The sequence below is a fragment of the Drosophila santomea genome, chromosome X (assembly GCF_016746245.2).
Source record: "Drosophila santomea strain STO CAGO 1482 chromosome X, Prin_Dsan_1.1, whole genome shotgun sequence".
Taxonomy (NCBI): domain Eukaryota; kingdom Metazoa; phylum Arthropoda; class Insecta; order Diptera; family Drosophilidae; genus Drosophila; species Drosophila santomea.
The window spans coordinates 4340781-4355930 of NC_053021.2; the positions used below are offsets into that span (position 1 = coordinate 4340781).

Sequence of the window (15150 nt, forward strand, 5' to 3'; positions counted from 1 at the left end):
GCTGACGTTTTCGCATCTTGTTGCTGTACTTTACATTGTTGGCTCTTCAGTTTAGCTACACGGAAACATCACGTTCCACATTTCCAATTTCGTTGCCCCAAAATAACTACAAATAGCCATTAAGTAGGTTTTTACATTTTTCAAGATCACGTTCTAGTGCTTATCTACAATGTCACTGGGTAGCCACATTAAGAATTAAAGGCCATTTACTAACAGACAATGTGAAGCAATATTTAATATATTTTCATAGCTGAGCGTTTTTCTGTGTGTACGTTTTCAGCTCGCCGCTTTGACTGCGTTTTATTTATTTTATTTTTTATTTATACGGAGTCTGTGTCAGACGCTCTTCACGGGTGTCGGAGTCCTTTGTGTGACATTTATGTGACTGCACCCGCCCCTCCTGACAGCTCTATCATATATACAAAATACATATACAGTATATATATATACTGATATATATAGGGTGTTTTTTTTAGAGGTATAGAACTTTAAATTGCAATAAAACAACGATGGATTATTCGATTGACATGAATTTTATTGACATGAAAGATAATCTTGTGGCATTACATTTTAAATATGATTTCTGGCATATGACCGCCACGGCTGGCTCGGATGTAGTCCAATCTGGACGTCCAATTTGCAATGACTTTTTCCAACATATTTGGCCGTATATCGGCAATAACACGGCGAATGTTGTCTTCCAAATGGTTTAGCGTTTGTGGCTTATCCGCATAGACCAATGACTTTACATAGCCCCACAAAAAGTAGTCTAGCGGTGTTAAATCACAAGATCTTGGAGGCTTATGAAAAATCGGGAACAACAGCAATCTCGTTTTGGGCCCATTCGACGAATCTACGCCTTGCTTGATGATCGTTTGGTTTCAATTCTTGCACGAGTTGGATTTTGTAAGCACGCATGACGAATTGCCAAACCAAACTGAGAATAAATCACTTGACAGCTGTTAAATCGGTCGCCATCTTGAACAGTAATGCCAACTTAAAGTTCTATACCTCTAAAAAAAACACCCGTTACATACAATATGTATATAAAGCTGACTGATTACTGGCAGCCCCGTGATTTATTCCGCTTTCTTTTCGACGCCGCTGTCGTGTTACACATGACTTCAAATTCAATGAGCTGCGAAATTTCGCTCATTGTTAGACTTGGAGAGCTTGTTAGCCAGACACACAAACTCAAACACAAACAGGCGCTCAGCCAGGACTCTAAAAAAAAACGCACACAAAAAAATACTTTCACGCCCGCTCCACGAATGTTTAATGAATTTAAGCTCTTTGCGCTTTTGAACTTTCGACTAGCGAATTGGATAAAGGGAAGCGCCAAGGACGGCGGATCAGTTCAAATGGAGGAGAAAGGTGGTCGAGGTGCAAGGACTCTAGTTAAAATGCAGGCCGAAGCTAATAACTGAGGCCAGAAACGTAATACAGCTGCATAAATACTTATAAATATGTAATAGTAATGTGTTACTTGGAAATGACTAGTTTTAAGCTTTAATGGCTTTACTCCGATTTCAATGGAGTGGCTGCCATAAAATGCGAATTTATGGCATGACCCATTAAAGAGCCGAGTGCCAGGTTAAAAGGCCGTCCTGGAAACCGAACTCTTCACTTGCTCAAAGCCCTCGAACACAACACTTTTCGCGAAATCGAAGCACTTGAATTCATCTTTCACCGGCGACCATTAAATGCAGATACCAAAAGGAGGAACTTGAGCACGAAAAGAAGCAGACGGCGGGAAGGAACAACACGAAACGAAATCAAATCGTCCTTTTATATATGTAGGTGCAGAGCCACCCACTTCACTTCTACCTCCCAGGAGTTTTTGTGCGAAGAAGTGTATGACAACAGTCCTTTTGCTGGGGGTTTTGCTTTCCTTTCCTTTCCTTTCCTTTTTTTTTTTTTTTTTTTTGTAATTTTTTTTTGCCTTTCCGCTCGGCAAGTGCCACGCCTCAGCACCTGCGTCCCCCGGAATCGAGCGGAAATTCGGCTCGCATCTCGAAGGTTCCTGGGCGAAGGGTGAAGTGAAGCTGCCGACTTTCCGGGTTACAGAGTAAAAATAACTTGCATAAACTTTCCCTCAAAGGACACACACACACACACACGTATGCCGAGAAGTGTGCTACAAATATGCTCATTACGTGCGCGCCAAGTGCCACCCTCAGCCCCAAAGGACACGCCACACCGCCACCCCGCCCACTTGCCGACCAGGCCCCCGCCACCACTCCCCTTCCCCTTCCTTGCCCAGCGACAATTGCTCAATTTATTATTGCATACTTTGCGGCCATAAAACTTGGCAGGCATCCTTTCGCGGCTTCTGTTGCATGTACTTACTATTATCTATGGGGAATACACAGACACACACATAGATATAGCATGTATATAGCTTTAGCACACACATACACACACTCACACGTACGTGCAGTGCACGTACGTAACAGGTGTACGGCTGTGGGTGCCATAACTATCTTCAGTTTAGGGGCATTTCTGCTTTTGATGGCTTTTGGACAAGGAAGAAATTTAGGAACCGCGTTCAAAAAGTTGCCACATGCTTGTCTAACTTGGCTTTTGGGTTTTTTTTCTGGTGATATATAAAATAATAATAAAAGAATATTTATTGCGTTGAAAACAATATTACGCATTTATATAGATTAACCTGTTAAGCAACATGAATAATATGGTAGTTACAGCTATGCGTTTTTGTTGATGCTAGAAATGAAAACATTACAATAGTAATGGCACTTTCATTGTTTACGAAATAGTATATTTTTTATCTGTGTGTCATATTTGGCAATAATTTATATATAAATAGCTTTTGTTTTTATAATTATGTTTATTTATATGTCTTCTTAATGCCCTATAAAGCTTTAGACATTTTTCAATGCTTATTTTTTTCTTGTATTGAGGTTTACCAGCCGTTGTCATTGCTTTTTGTTGTTTGTTGCTCACGTGGTTATGGTTGTAACAATTGTTGATACAGCTTTTATAGTCGAGTGGCATCTATTTTTATTTTTGCATTTTCATTGCAATATCTGGGTATCTGTAAACATTGTTCGAAATGCGAATTGCAGTTAATAAAATTGCTTTGTAAACGGCAAGGTTGCCGCACAATATTCATTTAGATTTTTACTCTATCGAAAATCTTTTGATATTGCTGTTGCAGTTTTGCTTTTACTAGTGAAAAGTTTACATACTTTTGATAGGTACCCCGGTACATTTCTATTTACATTGTGTTTTCAATTTAATTTTGCTGTTTTTTATATCCAGCTTTTTCCTACTGAGTTAATAGGTTACCGCTACTGTTTTTTTTCTTTTCGTTTCCATTGTTGCTGCTTTTGGCCATTACACTTAGGAAATTGAATTTGCCGGCCATAGAATATTTGTGAAATTGGCATTTAAATATTTGATGAGACTAGCAAGGGGAAGTACGCAGCGAATCGCAGGTAGTAAAATATTTGAGTGCCTGCTTTTTTTTTTGGTGCTAGCCAAAAGGGAGATGTAAGGCAACCGATTCGAACAGTGAACTGTGAACACTGATTGCACGAATGAAATGGGTTCTGTGGGGTGGGGTGGTGTGTGTTGTGGTATGGGGTCAGGGGTCACACAACTTGACCTTGCCGATGGCGCCGGGCATCCATCAAAATTGATGGCACTGCACACTCGCCTCATGCAGTCAGTTGGTCAATCAATCAAGCGCCCCGCTCAATTACATCAATCAAGCGGCAAAGGTAATCCAAAACCGAAAACCAAATGGGTTTTTTCTCTCTTGACTTTCGAGGACCAAAAGTAATTACGTCTGATAAACAAGTCCTCTATTATTCTGTGCACAAATTGAAAAGGAGACAGAGAAGGCCGCACTGTTGTAGACAGAGATGCTAGAGTGTCTGAAAGTGAGAGGAAAGGATTGGACCGAAAAAAGCATTTCGCATTTAAAACGACAGGAAATATGGCAAATAACTTAACAAATTGCCAGATGCCAGCTTCGTATGTTTGCATGAGTTATTTTCATCACCATCATTCCGCTTTGTGGAAATTGCAAACTTTTGCCTGTTTCCATAATGCCAGATAAGCTTTTCTCAATTAATTGAAGCAAGAAAAACCATCACGTTTCTTTGAGCAGTACTTCACGTATCCTGCGTCATTGCATTCCAAGTAAAGGATGAAGAGGACTTACTTTGTGTTGCGACTAATTTGCAATTGATATGTTTGCTTTTCTGCACATGAGCTTAGATTGATTTCAATTTCTCTGAACTGAGCACCCCTATTAGTTATTATAATCCGAAAATATAAAAAGACGGTTCACTTTACTTTGAAAGGATTTGAAACAGTTAATAATTTAATTGATTGTAAGCAAATAAAAGTCGCCATTGACACTAAGCCACTTGTCCGTCATCCATATCATTAACGCCTTACGCACATACAAACACACACACAGTCTCGTTTATACACACATTCGTGCGAAGACATACACATGCGTACACAACCAGGTGACCCTGGCGTATACGTGATGTGGGAATATGCAAAGTCCTGGGACAAGAAACTCGCTTAGGCACGCACCATCCGTCAAGAAGGGAAGACGACCCCAGAAATCCAAAGGCTGCAGGCGTTGAGGTAGGCGTGGCAGGGGCATCAAAGGGCAAGGGGCGTTGCAGAGGCAAATCAAAACCGAATGATGGGCGGAGCGACAGCACGGGCATCCTTCAAACAAACTGTCAGCAACTGTCAGAAGAAGTTAAACGAAACCGAAATAAAACAAAGCAAAGTGGGTGGGGCGGTGGTGTGGTGTGGCTCGCCAGGAAAAAAACAACATTGACAGCAGTTCGGCCCGAAAACCTTACCGAATTCAACAGCAACAACAAACCAAAAAAAAAAGAAACGACAAAAAAATGGATGGGAAAAGGAGGCTTTGTCATATGGCTTACAGCTGTTGGCGGACTTTTGGGGCACGTAGCTCCTCTCTTTTCTGGCGGTGGTTTTATTTTTAGCCCCACAGGCCGTGAAACACTTCGAATTCCCCGAATCAAAACAATACATTATCATGGGGCGGACGTAGCTCGAGAAACCGAATGCCCTTTCCTTTTGGTTCTTTCCTGAAATTGAGCATATTAAATCTGTGACAGTGCGGGAACAATAACAGCAGCGCCCCCAAAAAAAAAAAAAAAAAAAAAAAAAGAAGAAGAAAGAAAAATGGAAATGGAATCTACCTTGTAAAGCAATCTTTCATCGGCCTCTATATAGTCTATAGGTTTGCAATTGATAATTGTGAAAAAGTTACCCAAATGTAATGGCCTTAAATCGCTAATACAGATCACGATGATACTGATAATTGAATTAGTACATACACTTTTCAGTGGCTTTCACGCTCCGTATGAGGGCATGAAAATATGCAAAGGGCAGCACACAATTTGCGTGTTGTGATTTGACAAAGGTTTGCGAGAACCTTTGGCCTCGTGGTGGTTTCTCGACATGGGAAAGTGGCCCAAAAATGCAAATCCGACGGCCGAGATTGGCCCGCGTTTGTGCAGGTTTCTTTTGGCATTGACAGCGAACCTGTTTCGATGGATGTATTGCTTCAATGGAGCAATGGCGGCGATGGCGGCAATGGAGCACGGGGCATTTATACTAATTTGTCGATAATTTCGCTGAGCTCGTAAAATGGCCGCTTATGTTTACGGGACACAAAGTGGTCAGAAGGAACGGCAATGCCAATTGGACGTGGGAATTGAGCTGCCTGCGACTAAGTGAGCAGGTCTAATAGACATTTTATCGATTGCCGTGCACAATTATATTTGATGAGCTTTTAATTGAATTGATTTACTTTCACTTTGCCGTATAAATAGCAGGCGGCAAGGTCGGCGGAACCGCAGGACATGCGATGTGCCCTAGATAACCGGATAGATAAGCGCCCCCAACCAACAACAGGAGTTGGGTTAATTCGTTGGACAGGACAGGAATAATGGAGCCAAGACAGCAAAATTATTCCAAGCAAAGAAAAGAAAATAGAGCCATTACATTTTCAGTTATACATGAACAAAATAATTGCGATACATGGGCAGGGATCCGTATTTTATATAGTAATTGAAAAGAAATAAATGGATGTACGTCTTTGGTACGTTTGTAAAACAAAGTAAAACAAGTAAATAAAGTTGAAATACTAGTATCGAAGAATATCAGGATGGCACAAAAGCGCGATCAAGTTACAAATTGGAGCGCCAAATGGCGGGGCAATTGTCAGCGACAGAGTCCAAAAAATTTCGCGCTGGTTTATCATTTAGTCTCACTCGTGTCTCGTGTATCTCTGTTTTGGGCAGGAAGAGTTCGTCTGATTTTGGGGCTCCTGGATGAGTTTTCCTCACTGAATCTTCCATCCAGCGAAATACCCACGGCTGATGGAAATGCCAACAGCAGTCGAGAAGTTTTTCATCATAAAAGTTTCCATCCCATCGCAAAGTTGTAATGCTGTGCACGCCGCCTTTGGTTTTTCCAAAAACTTTTCTCTAGCTGCCTGTGATGACTGCATTGGAAAAACAAGTTTGTTTTCATATTTCCCGTTTCGCATTTCGCATTTTCCCTCTTTGTTTTCGTTACAGTTTGTTCTTTATGTTTGCTGCCCTTTGTGTTTTGCTGTCTCCCTACGCTGCCATCTATCTGTCCCTTTCGCCAGCGCCTTTTTCTCCCTTTCCCCGTCGCATATAAATATTGTTTTCGTATTTTTTCCTCCACAATTTTCACCCTTTTCTCCCGACTGCAAGCTTTGGTTGTAAGCTCCGAGCATAATGTCATTTTAATACTTTTTAAGCGCATTAATTACACATATAGAAAAAAGACCGAATAAGATGGGAAGAGGCAATTGCATTGACATGGCCCCACCTTCTTAACCCTTGCCATCCCTGTCTCTCATTTTAAGTGGAGCGGATAATATGCGAGGTAATATCATCAAATGAATTGTGAGAGAACGCTCTTGGGAATTTTCCCTTTTCCAACCATCTCTTCCACTTATTTTTCATTTGTCAGAATGCAAATATATATATGTACATACTCGCATATATTTTCCTGTTTATTCAATGTGTAAGCTTTATTGTCAACGTCGTTAGTACTCGTTGCTTATTCATTTTCCGATTCCCATGCAAAAGGGACTCTTATTTAATACCTTTGCAGTACATTACGTATATGAACGCCCCTTATAACCAGCCGCCCATTGAGGTAGTGAGAGGGTTTTCCGTCAGCATTGGGAACAAATTCCTTTGTGTTGTGTGCAAAATACTATATGATTAACTCCTACAAAAGTCGGTCTCTATTAGGGTCACAGTCATGGGTGCATTGCTAAATTAATTCTTTGCCAGCGAGAGTGAAGAAAAATAAAAACCTCTTGCCTTTAATCCAAGTAACTAATTCGCTGTTAGCAATAAGCTTATCTAAATGTTCTGAAAATCCATGGAAACAACGCAGCTGCTGTGGGCAAAATTGAAACGTGTCAATGCCATAAATTTGGGCCAATCCATGAAGTGCAGCGTATTTACGACCAGCTACTCCAATTGCACTAATTAACTGAGTGGAAATGGTGGAAATGAAAGGGATGGGTGACTAGTGTACAGCCCTTGCAATCGGCAGACAGGCAACCTTCACCTGAATGGACAAACAGTGACGCCATTGCGACATCCGACACCAGAACCACTTTGCAATCGAGAGTCTGTCCACAGACCTACACTGAGAAATGGCATGCAATCTTATGACATTCCATCTTTAAGGACAATCATACATACATATGTATGAACTTTGAACCTCTTTTATTGATATTTTTCTCCCAGTGCATCGGCCATGCCGCCCCCATCGTAAGCACCCACTTTGATTAGCCGTGTGTTATTGAGTGCATCCCAGTTGCGTTCAGGTGGTCGTGGTGCATTACGTATACGTAATCAGCTTAGCCGCTGTCGCCTAATCAAATAATCATTGCCTGCTCCTGACTGCTCCATGTGCTCCTCGTGCTCATCGACCTTCGACGAGGGAAAACCAAATCGAAGCGAAGCGGAATACAACTCCTAGTCCTGGTAATTACACATAGTCCAGGGATCGGACAGCCTGTGACAATTGAGCGATTCGTGGCAGCGTATGCTTGAAAAGCTGCGCAATGAGAGCTCATTATGCAGGTGCTAATCGAATAACACAGGGTCATCTTGTATGCATATGGTTAAGCTGTTCAAATGGTTTTGCTAAAGCATTTCGCTATATGGAGGTAAGTCCAGTTCATGGGGATGATATTATCAGGTTGATTATCTATAACACGACTGTTTCTACCCAACACCCAATTTAAAAAACTTGAAATAAAGCAAGCGACTCCATTATAAATCATCATCAACATTCGACTTCCAGTCAGAATTCAACTAGGCTTCACACGATTTTGATCGAAATTCCAAAATTTTATTACGAAAAAGGTTTTTTAGAAAGAATGGAAGCTGATAGCAGTAACTCGGCCGAAGAGCTTTCCGACGTCGTGGTTACAACTCGACAGTTGCTATTGAAGTGGAATGCAGAGTTAAGAGCAAAGGGATTGACACGCGAAGAGGACGAACAGGAGCAGGAAGTCGGCAACGTGGGCTCGAGAGTCCTTAAATGTGTGCTCAAAATAGTCGAAAATCGCCTGTTGGAGGACCAACATAAATATGCCGAATTGCAAGAGAAGGCCCTGGAAACGCGTGATCGTATTCTTGAGCACCAAAAATGCATCGAGAAGGTAAAGGGGAAGTTGAGGATTATTTGCTCCATGTCCGAGGAGGCCAAGAGCTGGATGGACGACGAGGAGAGCGAAGAGAGTAGTCCTTCCCCATCCCATCACCATGTTCTTAGGAATTAAATGAAAAGCATTTATTTCACCAGCAATTTGTATGGTTTCAACTGAAAGTTTTCCGGGCAGTTTTCAAAGGATAATACACGCTTTAAACTGTGCATCTTTGACATTTTTTATTTTCCCAGAAATTCGCTCCCGTTTGTCGGTCGCATTGTTCTTGGAATTCGATTGCAGTCACTTTGGCCAACTTGTTTGTTTGAATGCCTATTTATAGTCTGTCATTTGAATGGCATTCCGGGCGGGCGGTTGCCTACGCATCATTTAAACGATATGGGAGTCTATTGGGGATGGGGTTCCATATGTATATGTATATGCATATGTACATGTATATGGTATTATATGGTATGTATCGTAAACACATTTCCCGTTTCACGTGCGGACATTTTGTTTAGTTAGTCGATATCTAGCTGCGTGTATGTGCGCATCGTAATTACATAATAATTTATTTTCGCATACAATTCGCTTGATTTTGTTTTTTCCTGAATGCTCGACTATAAACGTACATGTGGCTCTGTGTGTTTTGATTTATTTACATTGATTGCGAGGCCATCATCCATTGCACAAGGGAAAAACAAGAGCATCTCTAAAACAATCTCTGATTAAACGTACAGAAAAAAAAAAAAAAAAAACCAAATCAAAAGCTTAAGGCATCCGCATTGTGCGAATCGCATCTGGAAATCGGCTTTCTCTTTAATTTTGAGAGGCAGTTGAGTAATTTTACACTTTAGTGGAATCGAAATTAATTTGATTTATTTATTAGCTTTATTTATTTGTTTATAAACAATAAAAGCCGAAAGAATGCGCATTTGAGGTTCATGAACATTTTCGCAGAGCCCAAAGCGAAGCGAAAGCCAACACCACCAACAATTATTTTTATGGCAAATATTTATCTAACAGCATTTTGGGGCGATGGGTGGTTTTCGCTTTTCGGTTTTTCGGTGTTGTGTTGTATTGGGGCTGTCAAAGGCAAACAAAGGCATCGAAGGTTGTTAATGCTGAAACATTAATGTGCGTTAATTACCCGCAGACGGCAAAAAAAAAGGTGGGTGGGAATGGGTGCAAAAGGGGCTAAGAGGTCAGAGGGCACCTGCAATTGCTCTTCTGATTTCAGACACTTCTTTATCGTTGATTTTGTGTATTTTTCATATAAACACTATTATCTAAGGCGGAACTAATCTCTTACTTATCGAATTGATAATGAAATTTAAATTATTTAAAGGTACGGTATTGTTCATTATCCAATTACTGCAAGTGCAAATCATGTGTGGCAAGTTCAAGGTTGCAGACTCAATTATTATTGTCACACTGAAATATACTATTTGAAGTCTGTTTATTCAATAATTTGGGTTCCTTATACTTCATGTTAACATTCTATTGTTCTTTTGCTAATCAAATCTGTGGCTCAAACGGTTTTCAGGGTAACATATAATTGGCCTCCGAACTTTATTATTCCCGGAATTTCCAATTATCTCTGATTCCACAAGTTCAAGGCTGTCATATTCAAATGACACCTGCGTACACCATTTTAGATTCCCAAAACATATTTTATATAGTTCTAAACAAAGTAAGTGCTCTGATAAGTTCTGTTTGAATTTTGAGGTTTTGGAAATGGAAAAAGCTTATGGTCATCAGAGAATGTTTGACAATGAATCGCAACCGGAAAAATCCCATAATGTAATCAAAATTCTAAAGCCATATGCTGAAACCGACAGCTATTGAGCTAATAGAAATTTAAATCCAATTTCCCAGTTTATATACAATGTAGTAGTGTATATAAAACGAGAGAGATGTAGATGTTTTTGGTTCCATAGCACACACAAATCTCGTTTAAGTTCATTTGCTCCGATCGAAAGGCATTCTACGCATTTTGTTTATTATTTTGATAAAGTGATGTTGGTGCTAGTGCTCCTCAGCCTGCCATTGTTATGGTTAATTTATTTTTACCTTTTCGCTGCCTTTTAGAATTTCCAAGGCGACCATCAAAAGGTTAAGCTCATCGAATTACACGCGCAGCGGTGATGGTGATGTTATTAAGGATGAAATTCAGTGAACTTAATTGCGAATCACGGAGCATGCTAAGAACTAAAGAAAAATGTAATATTTATATATATGTACATCAAGTCAGGAGATTAAACCCCCATCATTTGTATACGTTTTTAAACTATGCACAGATTTTTGTTACGTGTTTGTAGTCTGTAGGTTGGATAGCAAACCCCAGTTAGAGTGGACATTTTCACAGTTTCGTTTATTTATTTTCTTTTTCACAAGTTTTCCCAGCTGGCAGAGCAGGCGAAGGAAAGACCAAAGAGGGAAACGTGAAGTAAATATAATCAAATTTGGAGTTAATGAGCGACCCGGAAATCATTTTCAGCACCATCAACATGGAAAAACCAAAACAGAACCATAACTGTAGCATAAATTCAGGGAAGAGCTCGAGAGGAATTCCAGGCGATTTTTTCCGTCATCTGTTTTTCGCTTCCAGCAGGACAACAAACTTTCCGTGGAAAAAGTCGGGAAACCCGGAGAAATTGGCGAACATGAAGCAGAGTCCGGCGAAGAAAGGGAGGTCGGTCGCTGCCAAACAAAAAAAAGCAGAAAACATCCAAATATTTTGTCTCGGTCAATATTGAGTTGAAAATGAATACTAAGCCTCCCAGCCTCTCCCCTTAATAGCCAGCACAATTGTGTTAGCTTCGTTGATTGCCAAAAAAAAAAAAGTGTGTATATAAAAAAAAAAACAGAAGCTGAGAGGAGCGAAAAAGTTCCCACAAAACAATCATCAATTCGAAATGGTCAAAGGACGGAGAACTTACTTCGGTTCAATATCGATACAATGACCCTTTTCTCAATACTTGGCTGGAACTAATTGAGCTGCTGAACAATCACTTGTAAATATTTAATATTAACATATATGGTTGCGTACTTTCAGACACCTACACCTATGTATGCGAAATGTATACAAAGTCGAGGAAGCCAGCCATCCCACTCTATAAGCTCAAAGCTGTTAACCGATACCATAATTTGCTTCTCAAATCGCCATTCAATGGTGACATGTAAAGGGATTGAACGGAACTGTGGGGAAACCAATGACAAATAATTAATTGCGCACACTTTGACGGAACGGGAGGTGCTCTAAAAGGCCCACTGTCTATCGTTTCATTCGCCTGCCTGTCAGTCAGTTCAGTTCCCGTCCTGCGTGTATCCATTTATAAACAGAACACAAATATGTGTGATGTGCAAGAGGCTTAGTGGAGATGAAGATGGGCATGGAGCCCCTCTTAGGCACCGCCACCAATTAACTTGGGCGTATTGTGTAAATAATGTGTTAGACATGGTTACACATTCATGTGCCGGCCATAGACACGTCGTTGGCATCGTCATCTCCGTCTCTGTCTCCGTCTCCGGATGATGACCCCCGATCCCCAGGACGCCCCAGGAAACCTCCCAAGAAACCCCCAAAAACCCCGGGTTGCCGTACGATTTTGATTGCACTTGACGCTCTAATTGAATACCGAGACAGAAGTGAATATGTCCCACCTCCTTGATGGGGCCGTTGACATTGATCCATTCCGATTAGAAGTTGAATGTTGAATTCGGATGCCGTCGATGCCTTGTTGGTAATTGCCATTAAATCGAGGGATAAAAAAAAAAAAAGGCTACAATGTGTTACACACTGCGACGAACGAAGTACCTAACGTACAACAAGAAAATATAAGTATAAATATAATATAATAAATCATTTGGCAATTTAACGACTGTTTGTCCATGGCAACACGTTTGAATTCATCGGAAATCCCCTCAAAAAACAGAGCAGATGAAAAAGTCCAATAATTTGATTTCCGAGAAGCTGACGGCACTTCTTCGTTGCTTTTTTTTTGGGAGTGTAAGGAGAAGCCAAGTGGTGTCCTTCTCCTCACGGACTGACTTGTGTACCATGCATGTGACGGCAGCTCAGCAGGATATTTTGTAAATCATTAGTCAACAAAATGGTGGTAACGGTGTGTGTATGTGTGTGTTTCTGCTTGTGTGTGGCTTTCCTCCCAAGTAAGTGTGTGTGTGTTAGTGACGCCATTATTCTCCCCCTGCCCTCTTCAGACCCCCGCCAGCCCTGGGATCATGATTTTATATTCCACATTCCTGATGAGATGCGCCGCCTGCGCAAGATTGCCCCGAGTTTCGCTGCTTTGAGTGCAGTCTGTGCCACCGATGTCATCAGCATTACGAAGGGCGGGTTTCGGGTGGTTTTGGGCAGCGATTGAGGTGCCAAATGCCACACAAGTCCAGCCAAGTAATACGTTAGCTTCGACAGAAGAAGAAATCCAAGATTTAGCCAATAACGTAAATTCCCTTATTGCATCAAAAACTTGTCTCCTCTTTTATATGTATATAAAATACTTGCAAAGATGTAACTTAAATTGTTAGAAATGCAGTGATGAAATGTGCATTATAATTTGAGATGCAACTCTAATAAATGGTATGCGAACTGGAAAAGAAGTTTGTTCTTGTGCAAAAGAAAAGCAATATATGAGTGCACAAATATGATATGCACAAAATATGAGTGCACATGGCGAGAGTTCAGTCAGTGGGAAAGCCTTGCCAAAGGAATGAAAATGGTAAAAAGTTTGGGGAGAATGTAAAAGTTCGGGGAAGAGCTGGTAGGTCAAGGGAAAAGTGTTTTTTTTTTTTTTTGGTTGGGTGACGCGGCTAATGACGCCAACATTAGGCGAGCGTCTAATATATGTGCACGTAGCCAGGTCCATTCCACACACTGTCTCACTTTCTCAACGCCCTGCTACCACTTTCTCCTGCTGTCTCTCGTCGCCGTCTCCGTCTCTATCTCTATCTCTGTCCCTCTTCTCGCACACTTGTGCGCGTACGCATGAAAGTCAAGGCAGACAACGTCAGATGCTAGAGCATTGCATTACATAAGCGACGCAAAACTGTATGCTACACTTTTTGATGGCCACCCATCCATCTGTCTGAGTGTGCGTGTGTGTGCGAATGTCTGTGTGTTATTTCTGGCCATGATAAGCACTGAGGAAAATTGGGTGCGTGAAGGGGAGGGGAAAAGGACAGCGGTTGAGGGTCGACAACGATACGCACGGCACGCCACTCAAAAGCCATAAGCCCAGCAAATTAACATGCCCAAATTATGACAAAAGGAAAACGAGGCTAAAACAAAGACCCCAAAAACTAAGGTTTTATAAGGTGGGGGCGGGGGTATTTTTCCAGGGTGGGGCACTTCTGCTGTAGAGCGGAAAAGCCAAAAGTGAGATTAGAAAACTTTTCTGGTAATAACATTCTCCGTATACGCTGCCAAAGTTATTCCATCTTAATAGAGATGGCACACTATCGTTACTAAATAATAGTTTCTATAAATCATTGTCTTGAGTATTATAGCTGCAGGAAATATATAACATTACGAGGTTTAGTAGTAAATATAAATGAATCAAAGAATGTTTGGCCCAAAAATAAAAGTCGAATTTCGTTACTTAGCTTTATCTTGTGAAATTTGTTAAATTGAAAAGTATTGATATCTTTTAAGAGTACCTCAGTCTTACTGTAAAATTAATGAAATCATGGACTAACATTTAAATCTAATTAAACCCCTTTCCATTCCCTTCCTTTCCTTTCCTTGAAACGTAGCGTTGTCCGCAGTTTTGAGGTTAAGGGAGTTTCAAGTGCAGATTACTCATACGCCACGTAAACCGAAGCTGAAAATGAAACTAAAACAGACTCGCCAAACAAGCAGCACGACATTTAACTGTCATAATCAGGGATGCGGACACGGCAGCCAACAAAACATCAACTGGAACATAATGGGCAAGTTTTGGCCAAACTGGGGGATAAAGTAAAGGACCAGAACACCCTTAAAACAAAAAAAACAAAAAAAAAGTACAGGAAACCGCAGTAGTCATAGTTTAATATCCATTCAACATGCTCGTGTTGTTGCTTCTGCTTTACACTGAGAAAAATATACTTTGGCACAAAATTAATGTACATCAAGGGTAAAGCATCTGCTTTCTGAAAAGGTAAACATTACCCCTACTGTTTGCTTATATTTATTTCGAAAATCAGTGGGAAAGTTTGTTTACCACATTCACCGCAATCGATCACGAATTTTTCAGTTGCATGCAATCGCCTAAGCGATCTATTGCGGTCTTAATGGGGAAAGTCAAAATGAACAATCGCAAACAATTGACACCGATTTTTCCTCAGTGCTCACTTGGTAAGTCGGGGAAAATTCCCAAAGTGATTATATTAATACAACATGAGCCACAAGTGTGTTG

At 40.8% G+C, this 15150-nt stretch overlaps 1 protein-coding gene across 3 annotated transcripts in view; it reads right to left on the reverse strand.

Moving 5' to 3' along the window:
• LOC120455305 (1-phosphatidylinositol 4,5-bisphosphate phosphodiesterase) overlaps positions 1-15150 on the reverse strand; it is a 41792-nt gene that overhangs the window by 14651 nt on the left and 11991 nt on the right. The window lies entirely within an intron of this gene.